Below are 16,040 nucleotides of genomic sequence, written 5' to 3'. Positions count from 1 at the left end.
TTTAATTTCACACTGGCTTATAAAACCCCTGGATTTGGTATGTATAAGTAGTTATAAAAAAAAAAGAACACCAATCACTCTCAAGTTTTCTGATTTTATATCAAAATGGAACCAGAAGCCTCTGCTTGACCTCATACTGTCCCATCAATGGTTTCTCAGGATCTTCTTTCTGCACTGCTGACCCCTGCTACTCCCTGCTGACACCCTGCCAGGGGGTGGCCTCTTGCCACCCAAGTCCCACCTGAACCAGGAGTGTCCATCTCCTGCACAAGCAGAGCAAGGTAAAAACTTTGTCTAAACACCCGTCCTGGCCCTGTCCCTCTGACCACTGTTTGGCCACAGTCCCTGAGAAAAGATACTTTTGGTTTAACAGGGTGCCGAAGTCAGTATGAAAAAGTGTCCTTGTTATGGCTTGAAGGTTAAAGAAGCTGAAGCATTTCTTCCAGCACAGAAATACCAAGTACCTCATGGAGATGAAGGCAATGGCTGACAAGAGTTTTTATGGAGTGCCATCTTATCGAACTGTCAGGCAGTGCCTTTATTCACAAATCTGTGAATCTCTAAAAGTGCTACAGGCAAAAATCCTTTCCCTGTGATGTATCTCCCAACTACTTGTTCTCAGGAGATTTAAAAACTAGGCTTTACTGTGTTTTCTCATTAATTTTGAATAGCAGAGCAGACATGCAGAATTCTGTTTGTCTACCTTGTCACTGCCCAGTAAATGAAATTCACAGAAAAAATGTCACAGAGCCCCAAACACCCAAAAAACAACAAAGTGTTGCAATCTGACTCTTTCATTTGGGAAGAAGTGGTTATCTGTGAATAAAGACCTCATATCCCCAGTAGTGATCAGTTCCACAAAATTTTTGTGTCAGTTTTGCTGAATTTGAATATGCTGTAAACTTAGGACGAAAAGCTGCCTCAACCTCATCTGACATCAGGTTAGTTTTAATGAATTTGACCCTCTAATTCTCGGCTGTCAGAGCCACCAGCACTGGTGTAATGAACTGACACATTGTTTAGCACACATTTTTTAAATCTCATTTAATTTTATAGTAGATTTTTTGTCTTAAAACCTTAAACTTTTATTGAGCAATTAAACTGCGTTCTCAGTCGGGGGAAGAAACGCTCATAAAAGAGAAATAAGCTAAGCAGTAATTTCTAGACAGAAGTTGCATTTTTATTTCCTCCATCATAATAAGAACAAATATTTGCTTTGTAAAATAAGATGCAGAATCTTCTAAAGAGCTGAAAATGACAACTGATTTTTTATTTTTTTCCTCAAGTGCTATTAGTTTAGAGTTCTTGGACTAGAAACCTGCTTCTGGTATACTGGCAGATTAGTCAAATAAAATGAGCAATAGTTGTTGGAATCTTTTTCTACAACCATTTTGCTGACGGATGGCTGTTTTCAAAGCATCACACATATTGATTTTTCTTCCAGAAATCACCTTTCCTTTAATGCAAACATTTTAAGGGTAACCTTGTGTCTGCCAACAAACTAGCAAAATCCTGTATCTGTTGTAAACAGTTCTGATGTTAAAGCAAGATGACTGGAGACCTCTTTGTGATGGTTCAATGACTACCTGTGAATTTTATAGATGATACTGAAAAGCGTAAAATATTATGTACAGTACCTAAGTATGTCTTCAAATATAATAATAACAAAATCAGGTTTTAACAAATGTTAATTTGAAGGACATTGCCATTTATAACACAATATCAATGCTTTTTATTTTACTTATCACCTCCATTCTTATTAATTTGCTCTGGTAATGTCTAAACTGTGTTTCTATCCACCATGAGTAAGAAAGGAAAAATGTACACTTAAAATAATTACAAAAAACTGCCTAAAAAATTAAAAACACCACCGCTATATATTTCATTTGAAGAAAGTATTAAACTACAAAACTATACGCTGCTAATCTATGGAGAAATTCTCCTTTATTTTACCACTATTAACTAAATGTCACTGAAGAAATAAAAGAATTCAATTATATGTCTTCTAGAAAATACTTTGCTAAAATTTCTCTATGTTATGAATACCTGCCTACTTAGTTACTTTCATGATCAATGAACTTAAATACCTCAAAAATAGTTTGGATAGAGAAGACATCCTCACAGCAACAGAGTAGATAGAAATATGTGACAAGTTATTGTAAGATTCAACAACTAACAACTTTATGAATATACATACAGTTCTGGTGCCCACAATATAAGGACATGGAACTGATGGAGCAAGTCCAGAGGAGTGCCATGAAGCTGATAAGGGGACTAGAGCACCTTTCCTATGAAGATAGGCTGAGAAAGTTCGGGCTATTTAGCCTGGAGGAGGTCTCATGGAGACCTCATAGCAATCTCCCAGTATCTGAAGGGGGGCTACAGGGAAGCCAGAGAGGAATTTTTCATCAGGAATTGTAGTGGTAGGACAAGGAGTAATGGGTTCAAACTGAAAGACAGGAAATTTAGGTTAAATATAGAGAAGAAAGCCTTTACAGTGAGGGTGTGAGGCTCTGGAACCACTTGCTGAGAGAAGTTGTGGATGCCCCATCCCTGGTGATGTTCAAGGCCAGGTTGGGGGCATTGAGCAACCTTGTCTAGTTGGGGAAGTCCCTGTCCAGGGCAGGGGGTTTAGAACTAGGTGATCTTTAAGGTCCCTTCCAACACAAGCTGTTCTATGATTCTATGCTTAAAAATTGGTTAAGGCCTGCATGCTAGCACAAATGCAGTATCCAGAAGAATCCTGGCAGCAATAGGGTAACAATAAGAGTATGTCAAACTCTTTGATCTTTATGTAGATGGTAAGTAAATGAATTATTATTTTAATAATAGGATTGTAATCATAGTCCTTCCTAAAGTAATATCCTACTGATTTCAGTCCTTATCTGAAAAACAAAGGCACATGAAGCTGCTGTACCACTTGAAAGACATTCAGATGCATAAATACATTAATTCTTCTGAAGCATGAGGAACGGAAGTGGCAAGAAGGTACTTTTATTCATTATTATACTCTAGTTTATAGCAGATTGAAAATTTTCTGACTACCTAAACAGTTTTGATCAATGAATATTATTTTAATTAATTAAAACATATCAGAAAAATCTATGAAAATAATTTTGGAAGGATCATTTTGAATCTTTCCAAAGATATTTTGACTGCACGTTCCAACTTAGGGGAAAAAAATCAAAATCATTATACTTATTTCTGATGAAACAGACATTCCAAATTTTGACTAGTCTTGAATGGAGTCATGCTCCAATTCATGGTTCATCCCTATTACAGTATTGCACTGTGTGGAAAACTGAAGAGTTATAACACTGAACTCTAATGACTCTTAGATCAATAAAACACTGTGACATGCTGTACTCCCAGGTGAAAGGAAAATTGAGCTGCAATTGACATCTCAGATCTGCCAGTTCCTTACATTCACAGAGACATTATTATTTAGTTTGGCTGAAAGCAATATTCTAATATAACCAAAGGTCAGGACTGAGTAATAAATCTGAAGCTAGAGTCAGTTTATCATAATACTGCCATGTAAAAGTCACAATGTGTAAGTAAAGGTCAATTTTAGCAAGTCATATTCAAGTGTTTCTCCTTTGGGCTGTGGTAAAAAAAATCCTCTTCTTTGTTATGTGATAAATAAACACTGAAAGGTATAAAAATCGCTAAATAACATATTGCAAATTATCTAATTTAATCCTGCTGTGTATCAGACTTTTAGAGACCGCACCACAATTCCAGTCTGTTCTTTCAATTTCTCAGCATATCATCAAATTAACCTTACCGTTCATTCTCCTCAACTGATAACTGGAAAGATTATTAGCTCATTCTACAGGTGTTTCTGTGGAATTCCAAAGTTTCCTTACTTTTTGTTTCACTGAAGACACAGAGGGATTATCGTAATATTTAGAAGAGCTTCACTTATTAAGCAAGCTGAAGAAACACTATGTGAATCAGCCTGCCTTTCCGTGATTTGTTTTTCTAAACTTTTAAACTGATGTAAGTAAACTGTACATTTCTGTCAGTGAAGACTAATGATCTAAAAGCACCACACTACTCAAACAGCTGAAAATATGAAAGCATTCACATGACATTCCTCCTTAGGATAGCATATTTCAGCTGGAAACGTGTTCATGAATCAAGAATTGCTATCCAGACTTATAGTCTTGAGAAAACAGCAAAATGTGGGAGCTGTTTTATACTGAAAAATAGTGTGAGTGTTACTGTTTGAATATTACGCCTTGCTGAGAACTCAAAATAAGATCCCATATCAAGCAGTAGTACAAGCCTCACGCTCTGTAATAGAATGCAGTTGAACCTTTGTAGTTTCTGGGTCAAGAGGAATGAAAGACTTGCAGGTAACTAGTGTGTAAAGTATTAATATAAGCATGGTTGGTTTAAAAAAAATGAAAGAAAGAAACAAAAGCGTTGTAGGACACAAACTACAGTCAATGTTCATTCTGAACTTCTTACTAATTCTGTTTATTGTCTGACGTCCAATGAAATTTTCCATTGCTGTAGACAATTTTTATGAACCTTTTGTGAAGGTTTGCCAAACATCATTGATATTTATCAGCTTTTCTCCTTCCCTCTTCCTATGCTTTACCAGAGTGTTTGCTATAGAGATGCTGAAGATCAACAAGCAATTTATGAAGACTATGTCCACTCCAATCTGTTATTCAGGAACAGAAGAGGTCATGTAATTTTTTTTTTAATCATGGCACATTTTTTTGCACAGAAGAATTTCCAGAACTCTGGCTTTTCACTTTTATTAAACTAATGTTAGCAGTATTTTATTCCTAATCTAATCATATATGATAACTTTGGTAGTATTTTTAATTATTTAATTATTTAACTGGAGCTGCCTACAGCTATCAAGATTCCTAATTTTTTTGTGCAACATGTATTAGGAGATTCTCATAAAAACCAGCAATAGTAAATACCATCTGTTGTCTTCACTTCCCTCCCCTTCCTGCCATCAGGTATTTTTACACAGGGATAAGCCTAAGATTTCTTTTCTTTGGGCTGAACAGTCCCAGCTCCCTCAGATTTTCCTCATATGAAACATGCTCCAAGCCTTTAATCCTCTTCATGTCCTTTGCTGGACTGGCTTCAGTATGTCCATGTCTTCCTTCTAGTGAGGAGGCCAGACCTAGACACAGCACTCTAGACATGCCTTACCAGTGCTGAGTAGAGGGTAAAGGAACCACCTACGTTTTCAAGATCATAATTCAACCCATAAAAAGTAGGAAAACCTTTTTCAAAAGGAATTTTCTTTTTAATATCTTTCTGATATCTTTACATTAGTTCATAGCATACTATTTTGCATTTCTTGGCAGTTTACTCAAGATACATAATTAAAGAATTATGACTTAGAAAGATGCTAGTTTCCCTTGGAATTTCTGGAACAAGCTAAGCATTTTCTCTGCAACCCCAAATTTCTAGTCCCTACAATTTTCTAGAGTACTTGATCTCCCATGAGATCTCTGTTTTATTTGCTGCATCCTGTTTTTCCACAGGATGCTTTCCCCCCTCTTTTTGCCTACATACATATGCTACTCTGAAATACATTACATGAACTAAATATTTTTCACAATGTTAGAATTACTTTTTAATCATTAAAATACTCTCAGAGATTAATAACTAGTAAAAGAAAAAAGATTAACACAAGTTTTATGACAAGTTGTTACAATCAATATTTCAACAACATCTCTTGGATGAGGTATGCTAAAGTTCTGCATACCGCAACACACCATATTTGTATTCCTGTTCAATTCCTGGTTTCAGACACAGTCAGGGCCAATTTAGATATAGACATAGCGTTAGTAGGGAAAAATTAAAACATTAATAGGGAAATAAAACCCATCTCCCGCACTAATCCAAGAAAATGCAAACATAAAGAACAGTTGTGATTGCCCTTGATGGTCTGGTGTGTTTGTGTTTTGTATTTTTTTCGGTTAATCAAGAAACAGCTATTCAGACAGCTCTAAACATCCTGTGCAGTAATCTTAGAATTTATGGTTACCTGCTGGTTACAGTTACATACTATTTTGACTATAATGTCTTAGCTTTAGCTTATTGCCATGCTAACCACTGCAGGCTCCATTACCTTTCAAGTATCTACCATAAACACTGCCATTAGCCATAGCCTTCCATTTGTGATACTGTTCCTAATTTTTCCAGATTCAACAATTATATCACTGTTCTTCATAATTTCACCCCTGTCTTATCTGATAAAAAGATTCTAACTAGATCAAGCTAATTTTGGTCTTGCTTTCATTCTACTTTCTTGTGGGCTATATAACTAAATTGCTTTTGGTTCATATTTTGACAGAACTCAATTAGAATGTGAAATTCTACATTTCTTTCAAGTCTAGGGTACTGAATCAGGTTAAAAATAGGAATACAGGCTTCCTAATTATATATGTTACTGCTCTGCAGAACCATTAATCTTTTAAAAATAACACTTGTGCTTCAGAAGGCACTGAATGGTTTGTTGGCTCTTAACAGAAAACATGAAGAGTAATACAAATGCACAATCACTGTTGCAGGGGAATTTTGGAATGATTTGGGCTTCAAGTTTTCTCATTTGTGAGCACGACCCAGCTACTACTGTTGAAGAGCATGAAATTGAGCTGTCATTACTTACTCATTATATTTTATTGTGCTAGGAATCATTAGGAATCAAGGATGTGAGAGTCATGAGAAATGGGGAGTTTATTTGCATCAAATTCTTTCTGTTATGCTTCTCTTTCCAATTTAGTATTATTCAAATGTCTTCAAAATTATTCAAGAATATTTTATTTTTGTGAATTCTTCCTTGTATGTCAATACTACAAAGGCAACTTTCATCCGATTCCCTTCTCACAGTGATTCCACCTCTAAGGCATCCCTAAAAATCTAATTTATCTCTGATTCTTAACAAGTATTTTAAGACTATTCACCTTTTCCAAATATCCTCTGCCCCCAGAAATCAATGGCAAGCTCATGCTGTTTGAGATTAGCCTCTTAAAGGCTTGCTTTGAATGGCTGAAGGTTTTCTATGTAGCCATTAAGGATTTAGCAGTTCTCCTCCATCATTTTAGCTTCAGATAATCTTTAGTTAGCCACCAATGGGCATTATTACGTGGGAAACTGAATTTCTTAAATTCAGCAAGGGGATTCTTAAAGTGTTATTTTGTTTTAAGGTGCCTAAGCCTGGATAGACATCGAATAAACAAAAAATTTTTAGTAAGTTAATAGAATACCACATAATGTAGATACACTGCTTCATTGTCAAAAGTGATAAACTTGACCACATTGTGCACTAATTAATATTGGTGTAAGAAAGTGTAACTTGAGTTAGCTAAATTTATTTGAATTGATTGGGGAATACACGAAAGTAGAATTAGAGTGTAATTTAATCTAGTATTCAAGGATGATATTTTTAAGGACAGGAGAAAAGGAGGGTAGGAGCACCTCTTCTGTGAAGTCAGGCTGAGAGAATTTGTGTTGTTCAACCTGGAGAAGAGAGCTGAAAAGGGACTTTTTACAAGGGCATGTAGGGATAGGATGGGGGGAGAACGGCTTTAAACTGAGAGTAGATATTAGGAAGAAATTCTTTATTGTGAGGGTAGTGAGGCTCTGGAATCACTTGCCCAGAGAAGCTGTGGATGCTCCATCCCTGGAAGTGTTTAAGGCCAGGTTACATGGGGCTTTGAGCAACCTGTTCTAGTGGAAGGTGTCCCTGCCCATGGTGGGGGCTAAATCCAAACCATTCTATGAAAAGATGAATCTCATAGTACCTTGACTAGTGAATTATGTAGTGTCATCATTGTCATTTCAATGCAACAATGTAAAAATAAATCTAAAACATAGTACCATACTAGCTACTAGAAAGAAAATTAAGTTTTTTGTAGATGAAATCAGGACACATATGTGGTTTAGTCACCAGAGCCCCAAGACCCTCACAATTGTAATATTTTCTAATGTCATGGGACATTTTCTTCTCTTCCAGAGACCACCTGTATGAGTGGTAGGTCTTTCTGAGGAGTGTAGAATCAGCTACTGCCTTCACACTACTCATCCTGATACCAAGGTTCAAACAGCAATGAACTGTAGTTTTAAATTCAGAAGTCTCAGTGGAATTTTATGGTACTAAATTTAGTGTTCTGGATCTCTAGTTCCACTAGCCCTGAAAGATAAAACATCATTTTTGGAACTTGAAATTTGGAACTCATTGTAGGAGTAACCACTTGGTTTTATTTATAGAAAAATCATATGATGAACTATAGAGCTCAACATGATTGCATATATTTCCCTTCACACTTAAAAGAATGTAGTGAGGAGCTAATTGTACAGTCTTACTAATAAGTAGGTTTTTCATTCAAGCCTGTGAATGGGCATGACAAGAGAGAAAAACAAGACCCCAAAAATTGCTTGACTATATTTAGAAAGTGCATAATATAAAGAAGAAAAAAAAAGAGTTCTCCCAACTGACCCTGAAAATACAAGCTAATTCTTAATGCACCTATTTGACAAGTACGGCATGACTCTTCTGGCAGGGTTACAGAACGCTTAGAAATTCAGAGGAAGGTGGGACTGCAAAGAAAGATCATTAATTAGCATTTTTAGTATTTCAGATGCAAAGGACAGCATAGACTTGCAAACAGCATTACTACGATATCTCTAGTGCAAAAAAAAAAGATATGGGAAAAGGGGAACCCACAAGATTCCTTCTGTGCAAACTTTTTTAAGGGGATAAGTAGACAACAGAACACAAAATCAAGTCAATCTACTTTATCCACTTATTAAGCCCTCAGTCCCCTGTTTTCCTGGCCTCTCTAACATTAAATTTTACGAGTTATGTATGTTAAAGAGCAGGTTACAGCATAGCATTTGCCTTAAGCCCTGCTCCAGGCATCTGTATTAGTAGGTGAATGACATCTAGTTTTATACAGTGCAGCCACATTGCTCCAACCTGAGCACGGCCTGACTTATGGATCTTACCACCTTTTGCAAACACAGTACTGGAACCCTCCCACTGCTTCAGATTTTCTGCATGACATTGATCACGATATTGCTACAGGGAGAGAAGAAATATACAGTGGCAAGCTTGGGTTAGTTGTATCTATGCCTGGCTCCTGCAAGTAGGAGTGCTTTTTCACTCCTGCACCCAAATTTTCCCCTACAGCATTGTAAGCACAATTTTGTATTCCAACAAGTTGTGCGCAAGACATATTTGGAAGTAAAACATACAGACCCCATGTTAGTATCAGAGTTTGATCTTATAGAGGTGACTTGATTTTTCCCATAATTTATCACGCAAATTAATTTTTGTTATTGTAAGAACACCGTCATTATTTCCAATAACAACAATTTAATATTTCCAGATATGGGTAACTGACACTGAATATGATCCTGGTCATGTTAGATCTTTCATGTTGGATCCTGGTCATGTTAGATCTTTCATGGCAGAAAAAGATCTAACAGATAAACATTACTTAAAGCCTTGTTGAATGTAGTATAATCCTAATGTAAAAAGTAAACCCAAAGACTTAATAGTTTTCTTACAACAACTTATGAGAAAACCTAGTAGAGTAACCTTTGTTGAGCTTTTGCTCACATGTAACTCATATGTATACTCACCATGTAAAAGATAAATTTTCATATTATTTAAACAAAGATCTATCAGTTAACCATGTCTATATTGCGACCACAAATTTCACAGAATCACAGAATATGCTGAGTTGGAAGGACCCACAGGGATCATCGAGTCCAGCCCTTAGCCCTGCACAGGACCATCCCCAAGAGTCACACCATGAGCCTGAGCGTATCATCCAAACACTTGATCTCTGTCAGGCTTGGTGCTGTGACCACTTCCCTGGGGAGCCTGTTCCAGTACCCAGCCACCTTCTGGGTGAAGACCCTTTTTCTGATATCCAGCCTAAACCTGCCCTGACACAACTTCAGGCCATTCCCTTGGGTTCTGTTGCTGGTTAACACAGAGAAGAGATCAGTGCCTGCCTCTCCTCTTCTTCCCCTCAAGAGGAAATTGTAGAGTTCGATGAGGTCTCCCCTCAGTCTCCTCTTCTCCAGGCTGAACAGACCACTCCAGCAGTTTATCTATGATGTTATATAGAAACAGAACATTATGTAGACATTGGGTGTTATGCCCACTATGAATTTATACATATATATATATAACTAATAATGTGTTATGCATACATATTGTCAGTGTCTATACAGTAGACATACTCTGATAGAGATAAATACTATGACAATGGTCTCATGCCTGCTTGAGAGCTAACACTCCATCCTAAAGACCTATTACATAGTGTCAGACTAGAGAGTAATGAGTAATGAGATAATGATGGTAAGATAAAAATGAAAAATAGTGAAAGACAGTAGTGGAAGTCCTTTTGGTGTTTTATCAGCACAATTGCTGAAAGTATGAAAAATTTTTAAAAGGCTGTACAGTATGAAGAAATAATAAAAAAGTGCCAAATACGTGAACAGAAAATAACAATATAATTTGGAAGTCCTTCATAACGTGTGCATTGTAGGTTTTCTTTATAGAATATGAACACTCCTGTAGATTTTGCAATTATGGTATTAAAATGAATTCAAAGATGCCCTCCAGCATTCTTAGCATTGTTACATATGCATAGCTCAATACATTCGTAATTAGAGAAGTGGAAAATTGCTCAGATAAAGAATGTCTGATGAATGACTGCAGTTCTTCTACACAAAATCCAACAAAAAAAGTTGCATATGAACAAGACATAAGTTAACCAGCTCAGCAGCTTCATTATGGAGGATATAAGTTTGGCTCCACCAAAACACCATTATCTAAAAGAGATGTTCAGAAAACTTCAATATTGAGATACTGTACTTGTTGAACACTATTTACATCAGAACAAAGATATCTTACAGTCTCTACATGTCACAGACAAAATGTACTAACACATAACGTTTCTGGAGTTGTAATCACTAACACTAGGAAGGAAGACACTGGAATCAGGACTTGGCTGGAGTTTTACAACAGTCTGAGTACAAAATTGCAATCATCAAAATTTTCTCAGATTCCATCTTATAACACAGTTTAATTTCACTATCTTCTAAAGAAGTTTTTGATCTTAAAATTTCTTGCATATGTCCTGGTTCTGAAAAAAAAAATAAAAAATTACACTGCTCAGCACTTATGTTCAGTTTGTTTAAGAGCCAGAAAACACATTCTTCCAGTAAATACTCCAAAGGCCTCTATTCAATGGTCTTAAATTTCATCATGTTTTAAAGGATGAGACTAACGGAAAGAATTGGTAGCAATCACTTGTTATCAGATCAATGACGATGCCCTCTTGCACAGAGCCTACACATTAAAGGGTCACTTACAAAATGGGGGAACATGAGCAGTTCACATTTCTCACCTCTCACCATTTTCAAAATAAGTGGCCCTCAAGCAGGATACACCTGAGGGGAAAAGATGAGTCTAAAATAGATATCAGAAATAAAATCAGATCCAATGAAATTAAAATACTTAATTTGCATAAGCAACCTCCTAATCCAATTTTCTTTTTAACCAACATTAGAATTCTGATAGAGTTTATATCTAAATTCTTCAAAATACCTTGCTTAAAAATAGCATCCCTCTGAAAACTTTAGTTGTATTGTTTCAGATGGGTTTTTTAAAATTTTTGTTTGTTTTCTAAAAAAAACAACTTACTCTAGAGAACCTAACTTTTAACTGCTTTGATTTATTTGCTAAGTCTCTCTTTAGAATACAGTCTTCTATCCTTGGAGACCTAGAGTAAGAGCCAGGAACAGCTTCTCATTATACAGCAAAAGCAAGACAAAATTTCACAAAGGGATAAAAACTAGGAAAATACAATGGGAGAAATAAACAGAAGCTGATAGAAAAACAATACAACACATTTTTGGATCTAGAAAATTTAGATATTTCTCTCATAATCTATAGCAAGTGCATAAGAAAAGGAAAATTGCTATTATTTATAAATTAAATATGATATGAAATAATATATATTCTAATATTTAAATCTATTATATTGATATATTACTATTTTACCATAGTTTTTTTTTTAATTGAAGACATTTCCTAAACACTTGTTTTTTATTGGGGGTTTTTTTGATCCTTATGTTCTTACATATATAAAAATGAATTACCAGCTTTTAAGTAAATATCACCTTATATGTGAGAAGAGAAACGTGTGAGAAGCAAAAATAAGCTTTTAAAAAGATCTTTATTTTTTCTTCTTTTCATCAGGCAAAAAATTAAGAGAGAGAAGAATTGTAGGGGATAGTAAAGAGCTTTACAATATAAGTATGTAAAATTTTGTTTAATTCTTAGGAGAACCTTTTTGATTTTTTTCCAAGGAAAATCAAACACCTCTTCCTATTTTTTCCCAAAATTATCCCTTGCATATATTGTCCTATAAAACACTTTCCAGAAAATATTTTAGATTATTTTAATTTTGAAGGTCAAGATGCTTATGAAAATATCTTACCTACAAAAAATAATGTGTTTCATAATAAAAGAATATTACTATAGCAACAGTTCAAGTTGTTATGGTAACAGGGTCTGTGAAAAGGGCAAATGAGCTTACAAAATGTTTAGATATTTTTCTCTGCAGAATTTTTTATATTCAGTTTATCCATAAAAATTCTTTCAAACTGATTCAGAGGATAAAGTATGGGAAAAAAGAACTACAAAGAGGTAGAGTTGTCATTACTGCTCTGAAATATAAACACCTGTTTTGTTTGTATTCTTTATATGTTATCGGTTATGTAACATTTGTATACTCTGAAAGAAAAGGGAGAACAAGGTCAATGAGACATCCTATTAGACAGCTTCTCATTTTGCTCAAATTTTAAAAATTTGCCAAGAAAAAAAGAAAAGGAAGAAAAAAGATCAGTCACAGGCAATTGAAACAGTGGTTTGATTAACACCATTATTTAGGGCTCATCAGAATTATCAACTTGGTTGAATCACACTGTTCTGCAGGCTAAATGTAGCTGTTGTGTACACACAGGAGACAGTGTCCGAGACAAGTGGAGTTCACATCTGCCCAGTGCAATCTTTCTTTCGCAGATTGGCTGCCTATGTTTGCCCACACAGAGCCCGAGGTGGAACCATACCTGTAGGGCCTGCCAGGATGGGGTGGAAACAGGAGCTAGCAGGCTCTAGCAGAATGACAGAGGGAAGCTGTGGACTTCTGAACCATATAGGCAGGAGGCTCAGAGGAGTCTGAGTCTTGTCTTTTGTCACGGTCTCAACAAAAAGAGCGCAGTTGGAAAACGATACACTGATGCTTTTGAGTCACTGACTGCTTAGTGGTCCTAGCCAGATCTCTTGTATTGCTGACCAATGTGAAACAGGCCTTATTAGTGTCAAATCCATAGTGCTATGCTGAAAACAGCAACTCTATTCCTTACTGTGTTGGTTCTCAGCAATGGTTCGGTTGACTTTTCAAGTTTCCCAGGAAATGATTTCCATGCTGACAGTCAATCTGTCAGATAGCAAGTGGAATTAAGCATACTTATGATACTGTAGCAATAAAACATCCCATGACTGTCCAAAAATACACGAGAAATGGAAAGAGAAATTATAGAAATATTCTGGTTTACATACGGCAGATATTCCACCGATGGTCACTGATTTTCATCTGAGATCATAACTGATTCTGACTAACATTATGATGTAACTAATCTGGGACACTTTCAGAGTGGGGAATTTAATCAAAACATGGGAAAGCAATAGAATATTTTGCTGAAGGTATGTATGTATTTTCCATCAGGTATTTTATTATTCTATGGAAGTTTTAAAAAGTTTTCTAAATTAGAAACTAATTCAAACATTCTGGAGAAACAAGATATCACTTTTAATTATTGGGCTATGGGTGAGATTCAGGGTATTTTATATAGCTAATTTCTATCAGAAAAAAATAACCACTTCAAAAAACAGAGGTTTTGATCATTAAGAGTCCAAAAACTGGGTCCGAGCTGTATTTGCAAATCTGGAAAAGCTATACACATGCTATAAACCTCATCCAAAGTTAAAGAATTTACAGATTAAATGTACTCCTTATAAAAACCCAGAACCTTAGCTCAATGAAGTAACTTTGTATGAAACTAGAGAACACTGTGAGATGACAGAGCTTATCAAATACTTCCCTGTAATTAGTACAGCATTTGATGTATCTTGTAGTAAAGTCTCAAACTACACTAGACACCTCCACTGGCAGGTCATCAATAAACTAAAAAACCTGTTTTAATTTGTGGACACTATCAGAATAGTGACACCAACCATAATTTCTGGACACACAAAGAGGGAATTTGGTAGACACATGCTTTCAGTGTCAATGCACCTACAGTGGATGTTGCCAGTAGGAAGTAGCCTGAATTGCATCACTTGAAATAGTAGAATCATTCAGAAGTAAAAAAGAAAAAAAATATTTTTTTTTTTTATGAAACAGGTAACCTGTTTGTATGAACAAAATATAAGTAAAAAAAAAATCCCATTATGTCTTTTCCATCTTTATTATTCATGATTCTGTGTAGCTGCTATGTGAAGTGTTTAAACAGTAAACTCTATTTAAACATTCAAAAGTAAAATATTTATTCTGTGTGTGAGACTCATTTTAGAGAATAACAGAAAGTGTCATTATATAATCTCAGCTATTGTGTTTCACTTTATGTGGCAAAAAATACTGCTATTTATAAAATCTGAGAAATACTTCATAATTATTACTGCAACTAATTAATTTTTCTTTTCTGCTTGTGAAGTGTTTTCAGGTAGGAATGTCTGCAGACACAGAAGTTTATGACTCCATTTTTAGCCTTCTGTAAACAGTCCCAGAAAAAAGTATCTGCTATTTTTGAAAAGTATTGTATATGTACTTTATATTTATATGTATTTTCAATATATGAAGAATATTTTTTTAATATTTAGAAAGCAAGTGAAACATCCCTAATGCATGGAAAAATAAGTGTATTCTGCATTTATAGATCTAAATTTTCTGTGGTTAAATACCAGAATATTCCCGCAGTTAAACTTGTTGTATACATAGAGTTTACTGAAAAAGTTTCAGAGGTGAAACAGTTCCCAACTGGTCCAGAATGGCATGGCTAATGCCTTTGCACCATCATTCTTTTCTTCAAGATGGCTGTATCGATTATTCCTTTACTGTAGTGAAGCTGACCCAGTGCAGATTATGCTTTTAAAATCATTTGTAATAAACTAAAACTCATTCATCTCTGTGGATGAATTTTAAAAGGTTAGTTTTGAGAGTCTGATACTGTGGAACAACATAAATTCTCTTGCATCATACAGAAACAGCAAGTATTTTGTCTAGGTAGAATTTTATCAATATTCATTGCAGTACCATTTTCCACATAAGCAGAAACATGCAATCAAGAGAAGGAGTTTTCTCGGACAAATTCTTTTTGTTTATTTGTTTTTGTTATCTATTTATCAAATTCAGTAAAAATTCTACAAAAAAAAAGGCATTAACATTATTTTTCTATTAGCAAAGATCGTAAATTATTCTTCTGCAGATTTTAATTCATTACTTTCTGAAAATGTTCATCACATTGTATATTTTATTCTCCTATATGCTAGGCCATTGTAATCTGTTCTGTAAATTGCATACTCCACTGATTAAAGTTCACTATATGTGAACCAAGTTACAGTTATGACGTAGGTCTCCTGATACACCTACATATATTTGTGAATAAGGCAAATGGCCAAATAGTCTATGTGTGAATCAAAGACCTACTATGTAAAGAAGTTAGATTTAAGTAAGATTATATTTAATTTTCTTCAGGTCCTGAAATAATCTATGAACTAATCTGCTATGCACTGCAGCTAAATATTCAGATTATTTAGAATCTCTGTTATTCCTTTCCTGGTCTATTTTTATGTATACACAGAGTACTTTGGCTCAAAAATGCAAATGTATGCAGTGCTATTTTACTGTTCTGAAACCTCTGTTTATATATTCCAAGCTAGCTGGAACTTTTTCAAGAACCTTCATTATCTT

The 16,040-nt window shown here is 35.1% G+C and overlaps 1 long non-coding RNA gene across 2 annotated transcripts; it reads right to left on the bottom strand.

Annotated features, from left to right (window-relative positions):
- Positions 1-9,967: 9,967 nt before the first annotated feature.
- Positions 9,968-13,260, bottom strand: LOC113983962. 2 transcript variants are annotated; one of them, XR_005564710.1, is made up of 3 exons: positions 13,138-13,260; positions 11,412-11,473; positions 9,968-10,107 (listed from the first exon to the last, which is right to left on the bottom strand). It is a non-coding gene; the product is annotated as an uncharacterized LOC113983962 (long non-coding RNA). The 2 variants fall into 2 exon arrangements; XR_003539318.2 differs by having other exon boundaries at positions 11,412-11,454.
- Between the last annotated feature and the right edge of the window lie 2,780 nt (positions 13,261-16,040).

The sequence above is a fragment of the Pipra filicauda genome, unplaced genomic scaffold (assembly GCF_003945595.2).
Source record: "Pipra filicauda isolate LSUMZ 115617 unplaced genomic scaffold, ASM394559v2 scaffold350_size761097_pilon, whole genome shotgun sequence".
In the NCBI taxonomy this organism is placed as follows: Eukaryota; Metazoa; Chordata; class Aves; order Passeriformes; family Pipridae; genus Pipra; species Pipra filicauda.
The sequence above is the reverse complement of the archived record's forward strand: the minus strand, read 5'-3'. Positions and strand labels throughout refer to the sequence as shown.